Consider the following 18,093-nt stretch of genomic DNA (forward strand, 5'->3'; position numbering starts at 1 on the left):
AATCCATGCAAACCTGCTATCCAGAAGAGCAGGAGTGGACCACGATCTCCCGAATGGCATAGAGTTAATGGACAGGTCATCAAGCCAAGGACACAAGGTCAGGCAAGATGTGCCAATAAAAGTGGTTTCCTCCAGGAAGCATGAGAAGGGAGCTGGTTGTTGATCAAAGGGGTCCTACACAGGGTTAAATCAGCACATTACACACAGGAAAAACATCCTGGTGGATCTGATGGTGGAACTAGATCCTAGGGTTCCAAAGCCATCGTGTAAGGGTACACTGAAATGGAGAGATTTGATGTGGATGTATTGCTGAGTGTGTACTGTAAATACCACAAAGTTTAGGTATCTTTAAGTACATTCTGGAGCTTGTCTTCAGATTTCTCCAGAAGTACAGTATAAATTGGTTAAATGAGCTTTTGGTTTGTTGGATTTGTCAGGCTGAGGCTGGAGGAGGAGCTTGTTTCTTATAGAGGAGCTTGGGAAGGAGGAGGAGCTTGTTGTTTCTTGTAGAGGAGCTTGGGAAGAAGGAGGAGGAGCTTGTTGTTTCTTGAAGAGGAGCTTGGGAAGAAGGAGGAGGAGCTGCTTATTTCTTGTAGAGGAGCTTGGGAAGAAAGAGTCAGTTAGGCAAACCATCCGAGGAGATTGGAGGTGACTGGAGGTGGAGAAGGAGAAAGAGTGATCTGTTGCTGTTATCACAAGACAGAGTTTGGAGGATCTGCTGGAGAATCACTGGGAGCAAGCAGCTTACTGGTGAGAGAGGGGAGAAGGTGGCTTGCAGAACACAAGTGATAGAATTGGACTTCCCTTCAATGGCGCTGCAGTTCTTCTATGGATTATTTTTGCATAAAAGAGGTCGCATCAGAACCAGGATAGATTGAGGATGTCTGTATCATCAACTTTGCAAGTATAAATCCATATACGTTTGATGTATTTGTTGCCCTGCTACACAATCTAAAGAATCAGAACTGTCCTCAACCCCCATCAAGAGGCCTGCTCAGCACAGTGAGATAGACAGAGGGCCCTGGATTTCATTTACACAACAGCTTATTAAAGGGCTACTATCTCCAAAATGAACCTTTAATATAAGCTTCATCATACTGAAATAAGAAATTTTCTAAATACAATCAATTAAAAATACTGAACCGTTTCTGAAATAATTAAATTTATATTCACTACTCCTCTCTCAGCATCTGTTTCTCTTCATTCTGTTTTCATGCAGCAGTTGGGTGTCAGATATTTATTGACAGTTAGATCCAATATATCTTATAGGGGGCTCCTTTTGCCTAAAGATGTATTACATTATTAAAATCACCAGACATCATGTCTCTCTACATGCAGGATTTGTGCAAAAGGCAGTTATTTTGTTAGATTTTGTTTGTACTGGAATCAGTTATTTGAGTGAGCTGTAATACATCTGCTAGGAAAGGAAGCCCCCCTATTGGATCTAACTGTCAATGAATATCTGAAATTGAACAGATATCTTTTCCAATACCAAATTGGAAGGTTGCCGCACAATATTTACAAGGTGCACCAGATTGTATTACACTGGGGTCTCCATGATTGCTCAAGCCAACATGGAGCCCAGTGAGACAGGCACCCATCTTAACGACCCTGCATTACTAATGACTGTACCTTGTAGGCTGAGAGCTCCTTGTACAAGGTGGATGGTATCTCCTCAGACTTCTCAGCCTCCTGCAATGGTTTCTTCTTGTAGGATTTGGGTCACGAGGGTTGGGGAGTTCACACTGGCAAGATAAAAGCAGAAAAGGAGGTAAGCAACGTTGCAGAATTCTGCCCAGGGTACAGGTATAATCACAGGACCAATGAGAAAGAAGGTGTAGGGCAGGTGTGAACAGCAACCAATCAGGGATTGCAATGAGAAAACTGGGAAGGAACAATGCAAATAACAGGCACTACTTGCCCTTTATTTCCATTAGGCATCACTGTGAGCTACGTTCATTATGAAGTGCATGTGCCAGACTAAGTGAGTCAGTGTGCTGTGTTTGGCCCTGGGGCCCTACGCTATTGATCTCAGGGATACACAGTGTATACAGGAGAGGCCAGATGTGTAATTGCAGGATTCATACACAGAGCCTTGTGATGCAACACATAGTAACCTGCTCGCCCCAATGATGTAAGCGCATCCCCTGTGGGTGGGAAACAGGTGCGCTGGGATGTTTATCCCTCGTATATATATATCCCACGGGGGACATGAAACAGCAGCCTTATTGCCAGTCTCAGTCTTTTATTCATAGGTCACCAGGCCAGTACAACTGATGCCATTATTATTATTATTATTATTATTATTAATAGGGAGAGAGGCAGGGGAGCACAGGTGCAGCCTCAGCTGGAGAGCGCCACTACCTGCCCTTGGTGGCGACACCTGACTGCCTGTTAAAGGGCCAAGGGAGCGGCTGGACGGCAGCTAGAGGGTATGAATGATTTATGAACAGCTGAGCAGCCAGGAGGAGGGAGGGAGGGAGGAGGCGGAGCAAGCAGGAGGGGGAGGCGAGGACTCTGTGTCAGCTGGGGTAAGGGCACGGAGACAAAGGAATGAAGTTTAGGGAGAGATGAGAAAGAGCCAATGAGTGAGGGAGGCGCACAGGGAGGGAGGGCAGCAGGGGACAAATACATTTGCATTTTCCAGACATGCGAGTCACCAGACCCCCCATTATCATTCTCCTGCTCCCGTCATTCAGCTGACACACACACACAGCTGCACCCACCCACCCTCACAAACCTGGGGCGTCCCTTATCCATTAGCCTCCTGATCCTCCCCAAACCCGTCTCCTCCCCACCCTCACCCCTACACTCCTACTGACATTTACCCTAAGCTCCTCCCCACCCTCACCCATAGGCTCCTCCCCACCCTCACCCATAGGCTCCTGCTGACACTCACCCTCAGCATTAAGGTGCTCACCTAACTGCCAGCCATGTACCCTCTGTGCACTGTCCTATGGCAAATGTATTGCTGTATTTTACAAGATATTGTCTGACTATATTTTACATGTTACTCAGTGTATTACACAGGGAATAACAGCAGTGGGTATATCCTATATGCACCCAGGCAACTTACACCTCTACAAGTTGTGCCGGCATCCAGACAGATATATATAAATAAATGAGGTGAATTATAAACCTGGGTGCTAGTCAGGAAAAGTCAAATAATGACGCAAGGCGACAGCACTGCAAGGACAAGTGACAAGGATTTAAGTCAAACAAAAAGTAGGTTTATTATTTCTGAGGTTTCAGTTCCATACTGGAACTTTAATCAGGGAGAAGCAGAACAAGTGCACAGAGGGAGGCTTAAAACGCCATTTCGGTGCCAAACATGGTTGCTAAGCAACCAATACACAAAATGAAGAGATACCGAAAAAAGTAAGTGTTTAAACGGTTAGGGGAACATGTGCGTGTATTATACAAAGACCGGACCTTCTCGCGAGCACACCATCCTGTCAAGCCCAACATAACCAAATTTTTGCGAGAAGTGGGCGTAATGTTTCAAGGTATGGGCGTGTCTTACGCCCCGTCCAAGGTCCTGTAGTGGTGGGGATTGATCTAGGAGCCAGGAGGTGCAGTGGGTGCTTGTTACACACAACAGGGCACGCATTTCTGTAACCCAGTGCCTCACACCTAGCAACGGCAGAGGTGCTTCACAACTATTGGTGCTGAACTACATAGCACAGTGGCCAGTCTGCCATCAACCGCCGACCAGCACACACTACTGCGAGCAGTCCCGTAAACCAGCGCGGATCAATATGTGTTATATATATATATATATATATTTCTCATTTCATTACAATATACAGCCCAGGTTACACACAACAATACAACACTATACACAACAATCCATGCAGATAGAACTACTAGTATGACAAGGACAGAAGCATTAAAGGGGTTGTTCACCTTCAAACTACTAGTTGTTTTCAGATAGATCCCCAGAAATAACGACTTTTTCCAATTACCATTACCATTTTTCTCATATTGAAGTGTAAAGTTTCATTTTTCACCTTCTAAAGCAGCTCTGGTGGGGGGGGGGTCGCCGACCCTGTAAATTGTTCTAAATTGATACATTTAGTTGATCCATTTCTTATCCTTGTCCCTGCTGAACAGAATCCCTGGGTTTCATTACAGGCAGCTGTTAGAATTGATACAATAGTTACTAATACTCCAGAAATGCTTCTGAGAAATGGATCAACTTAATATTGTGAAGTTGTAACAGAATCTGCACTTGAATTACTGAGCTGCCAGACTCAAACATCAGAGACAGGGACATTCAACTTCGAACTTAGATTTTGGAAAAACAGTAAAAAATAAATAAAGGAAAGTAATTGAAAAACGTCATTTATTTCTAGGGAACAATCTGAAAACAACTGAACTGAAAAAAAAAGTGTTTGGAAGGTGAACAACCCCTTTAAGCTCAATAACACACACGATATGTAAATTGCTGCCAATCCATCAAGTTCAACCTTAACACACTGTGCTTTCAATATAAACACACAAGGCTGGGAGCTGCCATACTGTTTCCATTAGGCTGTTTATTCCCCATTCGGGTTGCACCTGGGTGGTTATTGGCCTGTGTTATTAAAGGAGTGGTTCACCTTTAAGTTAACTTTTAGTATGTAATAGAATTCTAAGAAATTTTTCAATTGGTCTTCAGTTTTTGAATTATTTGCCTTTTTCTTCCGACTCTTTCCAGCTTTCAAAGGGGGGGTCGCTGACCCCATCTAAAAAACAATTGCTCTGTAAGGCTACAAATGTATTGTTATTGCTGCTTTTTATTACTGATCCTTCTATTCAGGCCTCTCCTATTCATATTCCAGTCTCTTTTTCAAATCGGTGTGGTTGCTAGGGTAATTTGGACTATAGCAACCAGACTGCAGAAATTACAAATTGGAGAGCTGCTGAATAAAAAGCTAAATAAGTCAAAAACCATGAATAATAAAAAATGAAAACCAATTGCAGATTGTCTCAGAATATCCCTCTCTACAGTTAATTTAAAGGGATACTGTCATGGGAAAAAAAATTTTTTTCAAAATGAATCAGTTAATAGTGCTGCTCCAGCAGAATTCTGCACTGAAATCCATTTCTCAAAAGAGCAAACAGATTTTTTTATATTCAATTTTGAAATCTGACATGGGGCTAGACATTTTGTCAATTTCCCAGCTGCCCCATGTCATGTGACTTGTGCTCTGATAAACTTCAATCACTCTTTACTGCTGTACTGCAAGTTGGAGTGATTATCACCCCCTCCCTTTTCCCCCCAGCAGCCAAACAAAAGAACAATGGGAAGGTAACCAGATAACAGCTCCCTAACACAAGATAACAGCTGCCTGGTAGATCTAAGAACAACACTCAATCGTAAAAACCCATGTCCCACTGAGACTCCTTCAGTTACATTGAGAAGGAGAAACAGCAGCCTGCCAAAAAGCATTACTCTCCTGAAGTGCAGGCACAAGTCACATGACATGGGGCAGCTGGGAAATTGACAAAATGTCTAGCCCCGTGTCAGATTTAAAAATTGAATATAAAAAAATCTGTTTGCTCTTTTGAGAAATGGATTTCAGTGCAGAATTCTGCTGGAGCAGCACTATTAACTGATTCATTTTGAAAAAAAAATTTTTTCCCATGACAGTATCCCTTTAAAGGTGAAGAACAACTTTGAAAAGGAAGACAGATAAGGGGAAGACAGCTGCTGCAGGCAAGGCATGGAGCAGTGGTTTAGATGCCTCTTGCCACACAGACAGCTGGGGCTGGAGAGAAGTAGATAGCCCACACATAGAACAATATTGAATGCTTCTCATTGGCAAGGCATTACAAACAGGGAACTAAAGGATAATGCTGCTTGGTCCCTACATTCTAGAGAGAGAGCCCTTGTGCCAACACAAAGACGTTATTCTTCACTCCCCGTCTCACCCACTTTGTGATTATTACGCACAGAACCATCTGTCCCCAAGCACAAAAAGCTACACTGAGGCTCCGCTCATGAGGGAAGATTAATATATGTACCGGTCTTTATACAGGTCATGGAACTCCGAGGTGACTTCTAATATCCTCATATTTTACAATAGGGGAACTTTATTATAATACAAGTTTCAGTGAGTCATGTGACAGAAATGACATCAGTAAACTCTGATTATAAGGATATAATTTACAGGATATTCATGACTCGTGTGTGTGTGTGTGTGTGTATATACACACATATACACACACACTGGTCTGTATGGGATTGTGGCCCCGTTGATAGTATTGTCAGCGGCACACTAATCCCAATTGGTCCTGTATGCATCTGTACCAACACCTGGCCTTCAACATAGGCCCTGGCATTTCAGATACACAGAGGCCCAAACATCCCCCAGCAGCCCAATGACTTGTGACAGCAGCCCCATAACCATATAAACATGTGCTGGCAGGACAGTATATACACACACAATGCCTAGGTACCAGCCCTATATATGTGCATTACAGTACAGTGATCCAAATCAGCATACATCAATGTAACAGCCCTATACATAAATATGAACAAGTGACTGGCACAGAACCCACTACCAGTCCCATATGAACGTGTAACTGCTACAGTAATGCCTACTGGCCCTTTATGAACTAGTGACTGGCACAGAACCAACTAGCAGTCCATTATACACATGTAACTGGCACAGTAATGCCCTGCAGAAGTACAGACACATGCACGACAGTAATGGGTACCAGGACTATGCCATTCTCTGAGTGAAAGTCTAGTGAAGCCAAGCCCAATCACATACATATCTGAAGGTCAGGAGACTGTAGTAATTTCAAAAATGCCTGGCAGAATGGCATCAGGCCTGCAGGAGAGCAGAGACATACAGGTGGCACAGTGCATCATGGGTAGGTTACTGGCAGGAGAGGGAGCAGAGACATACAGGTGGCACAGTGCATCATGGGTAGGTTACTGGCAGGAGAGGGAGCAGAGACATACAGGTGGCACAGTGCATCATGGGTAGGTTACTGGCAGGAGAGGGAGCAGAGACATACAGGTGGCACAGTGCATCATGGGTAGGTTACTGGCAGGAGAGGGAGAGGAGACATACAGGTGGCACAGTGCATCATGGGTAGGTTACTGGCAGGAGAGGGAGAGGAGACATACAGGTGGCACAGTGCATCATGGGTAGGTTACTAGCAGGAGAGGGAGCAGAGACATACAGGTGGCACAGTGCATCATGGGTAGGTTGCTGGCAGGAGAGGGAGCAGCCAATGGGAAGTGCTTGGTGCATGGAGACGACGGATGGGCGGGGCAAGAGCTGGCACATAGAGGGCGGGCAGAAAGCAGCGATTGGCCATTTCCCCTCATGAAGGGTGAAATAAGGAGATGCAGAAAGATTAAAATAAGCCAAAGACAGAAGGAATCTATTGTACAACATGTATGGGACTGACCTATTACATAGTCACTAACTCCGCCCCCTCCTACTTAACCCTGTTATCTCCATGCTGATTCTTAAGCCACCAAGAGTGAGTCGGTGCAGGAGCAGCAGTGTTAGTAAGGGGGCATTTATATGGTGCAATAAACTGGAACTAATTAACATTAATAACACTGATGGGCGCATACAGAATTTCCTTCCTATCCACACTTTAACCCATTACTGCCTCTAACCCTTTCAACTGAAAGACGAGCAACATCCCAGCCCAACAAGTAAGGCAATTTAACCCTATGTAGGAATAGCTAGTTCATTTACACATGTTAAGCCGGGTGTCGATCAGTATGGAAGCCTCTGTGCAGCTAGCAGCATTCCTGCAGTCCCTTCATATATGGAGTCCTGCATTCCTCAAATAGGGGGCAGCATAGTAACTCTTGAACTACAAGACTGCGCTCCTGTCACATAACTCTGAACTGTAACCCTTTATATGACCAAGTTCCAACACAGCCTCCAGTCCATTCACCAGCCATTTAACCCCACAAGGCACAGCGAATCACCAATCATTTTGCAAATCCCCTGTGCATTTAACCCTAAACCATATTGTCACAGAGGTAAATTAACCCTTTAGATGCATGACATTTACCTTGATAGGCACATAGGGAAGATACATCATATATTGCAAAATAAAACACTGGGAGAATGCAGAGGGTTAATGTGCAGAATGAAAGTTTATATATGCAGAGGGTTAAGGTGCAAAATGCAGTGCAGCGGGTATGCAGAGGAGTAGAGTGCAGAATGAAGTGCAGTGGGTATGGCGATGGTTAATATGTGCAGAATGAAGTGCAGTGGATATGCAGAGGGTTAATGTGTGCAGAATAAAGTGCAGTGAATCTGCAGAGGGTTATGGTGCAGAATAAAGTGAAGTGGGTATGCAGAGGGTTAATGTGTGCAGAATAAAGTGCAGTGGTTATGTAGAGGGTTAATGTGTGCAGAATAAAGTGCAATGAATATGCAAAGGGTTATGGTGCAGAATAAAGTGCAGTGGGTATGCGGAGGGTTGTGTGCAGAATAAAGTGCAATTAATATGCAGTGGTTAAAGGTGCAGAATAAAGTGCAGTTGGTATGCAGAGAGTTAAGGTGCAGAATAAAGTGCAGTGAAGATGCAGAGGGTTAATGTGCAGAATTAAGTGCAGTTGGTATGCAGAGGGTTAATGTGTGCATAATAAAGTCCGGTGGGTATGCAGAGGGTTAATGTGTGCATAATAAAGTGCAGTGAATATGCAGAGGTTTAATGTGCAGTATAAAGTGCAGTGAATATGCAGAGGGTTAATGTGCATAATAAAGTGCAGTGAATATGCAGAGGGTTAATGTGCAGTATAAAGTGCAGTGGATATGCAGAGGGTTAATGTGCTTAATACAGTGCAATGAATATGCAGAGGGTTAAGGAGCACAGAACAGATGAGGGAGCTGCGCAGAGGGTTAAAGTGCAGAACAAATGGGCAGGGAGAGAAAGAGGAGCTGGTGCATCAGTCCATACTGATCATTAGAAATGAGCCGGGATCAGACAGTTTATATAATACCGGTACACTGACTCTATATATACTCTCACACTTTACACACACACACAATATAATACACACACACCACTATACAATCTATATACAGTCACACGCGCTACACTGAAGCCAGTCCAGTCCCTTTAACCCCGGCGCGCGCTCCCGGCAGTCCCTTTAAATGGCTCAGCTGTCAGTCCGCGCGCACCGCACTTTAACCCCTGAAACCCCCGGCGGCAGCAGCAGAGCCAGAGTAGAAGTGGCAGTAAATCGCTTGCACAACAACTCCCAGTACGTGTCGGGAGTTGTACAGAGAATACAGACAAGTTACAGGTCTGAGCCCCGGGCCCTTCCCCACGAGCTCCACTCACACTTCAGCAAGTGTCCCCTCTGCCCGACCCCCGGCCAGCCAGCGACCCCTGCACCCCAATGCCCCAGCGCCGGGGGGAGTTGTCAGTGAGACTTTTACCTGGTTGGGGGCACTTCGGTGGGTCCCAGTGAGTAATACAAACATGCAGCTCCCTCCTCATTCCCAGCAGCGACAGATAATCCCAATGTGGCTGAGACTCCCCCTCCCGGCCCAGGTTACAGGGCCAACTGTTTGTCTCTCTCTTCTTTTCTCTCTCTCTCACACTCTGTCTCTCTTTTCCCCAGTCTGTATTCAAACAAAGAAAGCTCAGCTCCCTTCCCCCAGCTCTGTGTGTGCCCTCCTCCCCCTCCCTCCAGGAACAGCAGCCTCGCTTTCATACGCCTATCCCAGCCCTCCCTCTTCCACCCCCTCCCCATGTCTAACATCCTTCCCTCTCTCCCATCCTGTTTCCTACTCCTCACCCAGACACAGGCTGCTCCCCATACACCAGCCCACACCCACACACTGCTCCTCCCCCTGCAGGGTCACACTCAGGCTTACTCTTAGTCTGCTATCAAGCAACACAGACACAATGAGCACTAACTCTGCCCCTGCAGGGTGACCCAGGGACACAGACAGAAGGAGAGTCCCTCCCCCTGCAGGGTGATCCAGGGACACAGACAGAAGGAGAGTCCCTCCCCCTGCAGGGTGATACAGGGACACAGACAGAAGGAGAGTCCCTCCCCCTGCAGGGTGATACAGGGACACAGAGAGAAGGAGAGTCCCTCCCCCTGCAGGGTGATCCAGTGACACAGACAGAAGGAGAGTCCCTCCCCCTGCAGGGTGATACAGTGACACAGACAGAAGGAGAGTCCCTCCCCCTGCAGGGTGATCCAGGGACACAGACAGAAGGAGAGTCCCTCCCCCTGCAGGGTGATACAGGGACACAGACAGAAGGAGAGTCCCTCCCCCTGCAGGGTGATACAGGGACACAGAGAGAAGGAGAGTCCCTCCCCCTGCAGGGTGATACAGTCACACAGAGAGAAGGAGAGTCCCTCCCCCTGCAGGGTGATACAGTCACACAGACAGAAGGAGAGTCCCTCCCCCTGCAGGGTGATACAGTGACACAGACAGAAGGAGAGTCCGTCCCCCTGCAGGGTGATACAGTGATACAGACAGAAGGAGAGCCCCTCCCCCTGCAAGGTGATACAGTGACACAGACAGAAGGAGAGTCCCTCCCCCTGCAGGGTGATACAGTGGCACAGACAGAAGGAGAGTCCCGCCCCCTGCAGGGTGATACAGTGACACAGACAGAAGGAGAGCCCCCCCCCCCTGCAAGGTGATACAGGGACACAGACAGAAGGAGAGTCCCTCCCCCTGCAGGGTGATACAGTGACACAGACAGAAGGAGAGTCCCTCCCCCTGCAGGGTGATACAGGGACAAAGACAGAAGGAGAGTCCCTCCCCCTGCAGGGTGATACAGTGACACAGACAGAAGGAGAGTCCCTCCCCCTGCAGGGTGATACAGTGACACAGACAGGAGAGTCCCGCCCCCTGCAGGGTGATCCAGTGACACAGACAGAAGGAGAGTCCCGCCCCCTGCAGGGTGATACAGTGACACAGACAGAAGGAGAGTCCCTCCCCCTGTAGGGTGATACAGGGACAAAGACAGAAGGAGAGTCCCTCCCCCTGCAGGGTGATACAGTGACACTGACAGAAGGAGAGTCCCTCCCCCTGCAGGGTGATCCAGTGACACAGACAGAAGGAGAGTCCCCCCCCCTGCAGGGTGATACAGTGACACAGACAGAAGGAGAGTCCCGCCCCCTGCAGGGTGATCCAGTGACACAGACAGAAGGAGAGTCCCTCCCCCTGCAGTGTGATCCAGTGACACAGACAGAAGGCGAGTCCCGCCCCCTGCAGGGTGATACAGTGACAGGAGGAGCCTCTCAAGGTGTCTCGGTGTCACACAGAAGCAGTTGGGTGAGCAAATGAAGTGAGTTTGGAGGGTGTGAGAGCTTTTGGGAGGGGCTTATAACTAAGTGGGTGGGGAAATGGAGGAAGGTTTAGCAGAGACCTGGGTAAATGTTGCAGATGAGGAGGTACAACAGGTACAGTAGGTGTAAGTTATTTCCTGGGTGTAAATAAGGTGTGTGTTACACATGATACAGTCACACACACACACACACACACACACATATATACATTGTGCCCCTCCCTCTCACAGCTGTATATGGGCCCAGCTGGCTCACTGCCCAGACCCCTCTTGTATTTCTTATATAACATCTGGATAGTGTCCTCACCTCACCCCACAACTGAGCTGCCCCCACCCCCAGCTGACCTCCCTCCTGACAGCGGGTGTCATAAAAGGGGGGGCGAGAGGTGTTCACAGGGAGGCAGGACATGTGCGTGTGTGTGAGACAAAGGTGTGCAGAGAAAGAGCAGTTACACGTGTATGTACAGAGAAAGAACAGTTACACGTGTGTGTATGTACAGAGAAAGAACAGTTACACGTGTGTGTATGTACAGAGAGAGAGCAGTTACACGTGTGTGTATGTACAGAGAGAGAGCAGTTACACGTGTGTGTGTATGTACAGAGAAAGAGCAGTTACACGTGTGTGTGTATGTACAGAGAAAGAGCAGTTACATGTGTGTGTATGTACAGAGAAAGAGCAGTTACATGTGTGTGTATGTACAGAGAAAGCAGTTACACGTGTATGTACAGAGAGAGAGCAGTTACACGTGTGTGTATGTACAGAGAAAGAGCAGTTACACGTGTGTGTATGTACAGAGAAAGAGCAGTTACACGTGTGTGTATGTACAGAGAGAGAGCAGTTACACGTGTGTGTATGTACAGAGAAAGAGCAGTTACATGTGTGTGTATGTACAGAGAGAGAGCAGTTACACGTGTGTGTATGTACAGAGAGAGAGCAGTTACACGTGTGTGTGTGTATGTACAGAGAGAGAGCAGTTACACGTGTGTGTATGTACAGAGAAAGAGCAGTTACACGTGTGTGTATGTACAGAGAAAGAGCAGTTACACGTGCGTGTATGTACAGAGAAAGAGCAGTTACACGTGCGTGTATGTACAGAGAAAGAGCAGTTACACGTATGTGTATATACAGAGAAAGAGCAGTTACACGTGTGTGTATGTACAGAGAAAGAGCAGTTACACGTGCGTGTATGTACAGAGAAAGAGCAGTTACACGTGTGTGTATGAAGAGAAAGAGCAGTTACACGTGTGTGTGTATGTACAGAGAAAGAGCAGTTACATGTGTGTGTATGTACAGAGAAAGAGCAGTTACACGTGCGTGTATGTACAGAGAAAGAGCAGTTACACGTGTGTGTATGTACAGAGAAAGAGCAGTTACACGTGTGTGTATGTACAGAGAAAGAGCATTTACACGTGTGTATGTACAGAGAAAGAGCAGTTACACGTGTGTATGTGCAAAGTGAGGGGCACGCCAAGAGGCAAACTGAGGACAAGTGGGTAAGTGGTGCAAGGAGTTAGGACATGGGGAGAAATTGCACAGTGTGTGTGAAATAAGCAGACACAATTGTTGAGCTCAGCTGTGTTCCAGGATATGAGGGCACACTTGTGCAAAGAGACAGAAAATGGACACAACAAAGAACAGTCAGGATCTACTTTGTGCAAGAGGACAGCAAGGTCATTGCAGGGAAAGAAGGAGAGGGAGACGTGCAAGATTGTTGTTTGTGTGAGATCTGTTGTTTGTGCGATTGTGTGAGATTTGTTGTTTGTGCATGATCGGTTGTTTGTGTGTTTGTTTGTGTGAGATTTGTTGTTTGTGCGAGATCTGTGTGTGTGCAAGATCAGTTTTTTGTGCAAGTTCTGTTGTTTGTGCGAGATTTGGTGTTTGTGCTAGATCTGTTTGTGCGAATGTGTGCGATTTGTTGTTTGTGCATGATCTGTTGTTTGTGTGAGATGTGTTGTTTGTGTGAGATCTGTTGTTTGTGCAAGATTTGTTGTTTGTGCAAGATTTGTTGTTTGTTTGAGATCTGTTGTTTGTGTGAGATCTGTTGTTTGTGCGAGATCTGTTGTTTGTGCGAGATCCGTTTTTTGTGCAATTGTGCGATATTTGTTGTTTGTGCGTGATCTGTTTGTGCGAATGTGTGCGATTTGTTGTTTGTGCATGATCTGTTGTTTGTGTGAGATGTGTTGTTTGTGCAAGATTTGTTGTTTGTTTGAGATCTGTTGTTTGTGTGAGATCTGTTGTTTGTGCGAAATCTGTTGTTTGTGCGAAATCTGTTGTTTGTGCGAGATCTGTTGTTTGTGCGAGATCTGTTGTTTGTGCGAGATCTGTTGTTTGTGCGAGATCTGTTGTTTGTGCGAGATCTGTTGTTTGTGCGAGATCTGTTGTTTGTGCGAGATCTGTTGTTTGTGCGAAATCTGTTGTTTGTGCGAAATCTGTTGTTTGTGCGAAATCTGTTGTTTGTGCGAAATCTGTTGTTTGTGCGAAATCTGTTGTTTGTGCGAAATCTGTTGTTTGATGCGAAATCTGTTATTTGTGCGAAATCTGTTGTTTGTGCGAAATCTATCGTTTGATTGAGATTTGTCGTTTATGCGAGATCTGTTTTTTGTGCGTTATCTGTTTGTGCAAGATCTGTTGTTTGTGCGAAATCTGTTGTTTGCGCAAAATCTGTTGTTTGTACGAGATCTGTTATTTGTGCGAGATCTGTTGTTTGTGCGAGATCTGTTGTTTGTGCGAGATCTGTTGTTTGTGCGAGATCTGTTGTTTGTGTGAGATCTGTTTGTGCGTGATCTGTTGTTTGTACGAGATCTGTTATTTGTGCGAGATCTGTTATTTGTGCGAGATCTGTTGTTTGTGTGAGATCTGTTTGTGCAAAATCTGTTGTTTGTACGAGATCTGTTATTTGTGCGAGATCTGTTGTTTGTGCGAGATCTGTTTGTGCGAGATCTGTTGTTTGTGTGAGATCTGTTTGTGCGTGATCTGTTGTTTGTACGAGATCTGTTATTTGTGCGAGATCTGTTATTTGTGCGAGATCTGTTGTTTGTGTGAGATCTGTTTGTGCAAAATCTGTTGTTTGTACGAGATCTGTTATTTGTGCGAGATCTGTTGTTTGTACGAGATCTGTTATTTGTGTGAGATCTGTTATTTGTGCGAGATCTGTTGTTTGTGTGAGATCTGTTTGTGCGAAATCTGTTGTTTGTGCAAGATCTGTTGTTTGTGCAAGATCTGTTGTTTGTGCAAGATCTGTTATTTGTGCGAGATCTGTTATTTGTGCGAGATCTGTTATTTGTGCGAGATCTGTTATTTGTGCGAGATCTGTTGTTTGTGTGAGATCTGTTTGTGCAAGGCGGCAGAGTGAGATGGGGGGGTTCTGCACTGACAGTGAACAGCTGGAGGGATTGTGCTACAGGGGAAACATACACTGTTAGATTGTTGAATTCTGTGTAAGATGTGCAAGTGTTGGTGCAACAAGGAGTTGCTTTGGGACAGGAGAGAGGAGATACTTGTGCAATGTAAGTTGGGCATTAGTTCTGGGACAAGACAGGCAGGACACAAGGTGTAAATGACATAGTACATTGTTTTTTGGGATGTGAACACAAGAGGACACGGTTGTGCAAGTGCATCTGCCATTAAGGGGGTGCTCCACCTTTACGGTGTGCTCCACCTTTATAGTATGTTATAGAATGGCTAATTCTTAGCAACTTTTCAATTGGTCTTCATTCTTTCTTATATTATAGGTTTTAAATTATTTGCCTTTTTCTTCTGACTCTTCCCATCTAAAAATGCTCCGTAAGGCAAATGTATTGTTACTTTTTATTAGGGATGCACCAAATCCACTATTTTGGATTCAGCCGAACCCCCGAATCTGAATTTGCATATGCAAATTAGGGGTGGGAAGGGGAAAACATTTTTGACTTCCTTGTTTTGTGACAAAGTCACGCAATTTCCCTCCCGCCCCTAATTTGCATATGCAGATTAGGATTTGGATTCAGTTTGGCCGGGCACACACTACTATATCATATACTGCTTCACTCCACTGCACACACTACTATATCATGCAACTATGCTACAATACTAAAGCTACTATAATATCTATGTAAACAATCAAATGCTGTAATGGCCAAAAATAATAAACTCACAACTATGTCTTGAAGTTTACTGTAGAAAGTAGAACTCACCCATAGTGACCACATCGTTGACGTCAGAAGGTCAATTTAGGGCTCTATACCAGCTGTTCTGGGCCTGCAAGAAACATAAATATGTTACACAGCAGTGTGACTCTCCCACAATCCCACACCCTTCTATTGGGTTCTGCAACTTTTTGATATGTTTCAACCACGAGCGAGCTTCTATGAAGTGTAGAGTAGAGTCCTACGCGGGCCCATTTTTTGGAACCCGTACCCGACCCGTACCTGTAACCTAAAATCCGCAACCTGGACCCGCAACCCGCATTCTTACCCGCTTGGACCCACTACCCGACTAGTGTTGCCACCCGGCCGGTATTTTACCGGCCTAGCAGGTAGAACACCTGCCAAGGCCGGGGCTGGTATTACAAATTTACCGGCAATGTAGCTGCCAGTAAATTTGTAATACACCTAACAAAAGCCAGTGGCCTGCCCCCAGCCTGGTCAAAACTAACCTTATTCCTACCGGCTTCTTGACAAACGTGTGTTGTGGCTCCGCCCCCTTTTACAGAAGGTGGCAACCCTATACTCAACCCTACCCGCAAGTACCTTATCCGCAACCCGGACCCGCGACCCGCTGACCATCAAGAATCAGGAAGTGCTGTCATTGGAAATTGGAAGTGACCTCATCGGAAGTAGGCATGATCAGAAAAAAAAGGAGTCAAACAGGAAGTGCTGTCACTGTAAACCGAAAGTGACATCATCGGAAGTAGGCATGATCCGAAAAAAAGGAGTAAAACAGGAAGTGCTGTCATTGTAAACCGGAGGTGACATTATAAGAAGTAGGCATGATCAGAAAAATAAAAATCGCTAATGAGAAGACCCGTGGCCCAACCCGCAAACCCGCAGAACCGCCAACCCTCTATACCCGCACCCGGAACTTCTACCCACAACCTGCAGGGTACCGCAGGTTTTTGCGGGTAACCTGCAGATACCCAATCCACTGCAGGACTCTAGTGTAGAATAGGCAACTCTAGGAGCAGCCTGTAGCCCAACAGAACATTCCCGTGGTTAGAAAAAAAAAAATATGTGCTTTTGCTTGAGCCAACATTCACAAGCCTGGGAGATATTTAGCACCTTTTCTGTGGTGGAAGTAACTCAAAATATACTTTCTTACTGCTAGCCTCAGCATGCCTGATGGTAAAATACACAACCTACTGGATGCTCTTGATGTTTAGCTGTTTATCCTATGGGGGGTGGTCCTGCATGAAGAAAATGGAGCACATGGTCAGGCCTAGTGAATGACACAAAGCAGTGCGACTGCACCCAAAGGTGCCAATGTGGAATTATAGGGAATGTTTGTGTCCCGGTTGGAGCATCACTACATGCAATCCCATGCAACTCTAGGCAACTTATCCCCCTGACATTATGTAGAGACTCTCTGAGATACCGAGCCTGTGGCCTCAAAAAGTAAATAATGTGGACAAAAGTACACACAGACAGTCCAGTCACCACCTGGTGTAAAATGATAAGGTGCCACATTCACAGCTAACAGGACCTTTCCAGATATAAGCCTAACCCATTCGGTTCTCGGACAACTGAACATGAATCAAAGAGAAGAGCAACCTCGGTGTCTTTATATTGGCTAGTAGAGGCCAGACCTAATTTAAGATTGATACATCACCAAAAGATACACCATGTTCATTTCCCATAGCCCTGTCAGGGCTGTTGTATCCACTGTGGGGCACATATACCTGAGGAAGAGGGTCACACTGTAGACCGTTCTTCTTCAAGAAGTTTCTATCATCTGTGGTTGAGTTGAACTACACAATCCACTACTACTGACACAACAGTCACTGGTGCAACTTAATGAGTGGAAGCATAGGGCCCTCACACTGTCCCCATAGCATCCCTTGCTGCTTTATTTATGTTAAGATGAATATGCCCCTTGCCTGATGTTGACCTCGGTAGGAAATATCCTTAGTTAAGATAAAGATTCCATTGTGAATCCTTGATGGTTGGGTCTACGCAGACTTGTCTACCATCTGAAGCAGTATTTTTAGCTCCCTTTGCCTGCATGGTGATGGTGTAGCAAATGTACCTTGAATTGGACCAATTGCTGGTGCAAACACCTGTGGATACACAGCAGCCTTGTAGGCAAAGGAGGAAGAGAAACAAGTAACGGTAAAGAAAATAGTGAAAGTGGAAAAATTAAAAACATGCGTCTCGTTTCATTTTCTTACCCCAAACCGGTGACCACAACATGTGCTGAGAAGACGCTAACCATACACAGGTGGAAGGAGGTGTGTTGGGGGGAAAAGGAGGGGGCAATGAAGAAACAATTGAGAGGAAGAGGAAAGCGAGACGGGGAATAAAGGTAGTGCGGAAACTAAAGTGTGTGCTAAATCTACACTGCTAAATTACTAACTTACCAACCAATAAACAAGTTTGTCACTGAGCAACCAACAAGAAAAGAAACCGTTTCACGCTGCCTAAATCTCAACTGAAACTGGTTTCTTCTGAGTGGTTACACAGGCAGCAAGAGCTTCCGTTGACATGTGGGATCTTGGGGGTTTATCTATATGGGACAGGAAGGTGGCATCATGATGACATTTCTGTTTGTGCAACTGGGTAGTTAGAAGGTGCAATGAAGAGCAAAACTTCATTTACATGTATTTATAGTTCCTT

General features: G+C 45.7%; 1 protein-coding gene across 5 annotated transcripts in view; it reads right to left on the reverse strand.

Annotated features, from left to right (window-relative positions):
- Positions 1-18,093, reverse strand: part of kdm6b.L (lysine (K)-specific demethylase 6B L homeolog) — a 68,776-nt gene that overhangs the window by 23,871 nt on the left and 26,812 nt on the right. For 2 of the 5 annotated variants that reach the window (XM_018253814.2, XM_041587377.1), the window contains exons 1-2: positions 9,414-9,658; positions 1,633-1,745 (exon numbers count right to left, since the gene is read on the reverse strand). The gene's annotated coding sequence lies outside the window, so the exon portion shown is untranslated. Of the gene's footprint in view, positions 1-1,632; positions 1,746-9,413; positions 9,659-15,459; positions 15,524-18,093 lie in introns of those variants that run through there. The other 3 variants (XM_018253811.2, XM_018253809.2, XM_041587375.1) reach the window with 2 other exon arrangements.

The sequence above is a fragment of the Xenopus laevis genome, chromosome 3L (genome assembly GCF_017654675.1).
Source record: "Xenopus laevis strain J_2021 chromosome 3L, Xenopus_laevis_v10.1, whole genome shotgun sequence".
Lineage (NCBI taxonomy): Eukaryota > Metazoa > Chordata > Amphibia > Anura > Pipidae > Xenopus > Xenopus laevis.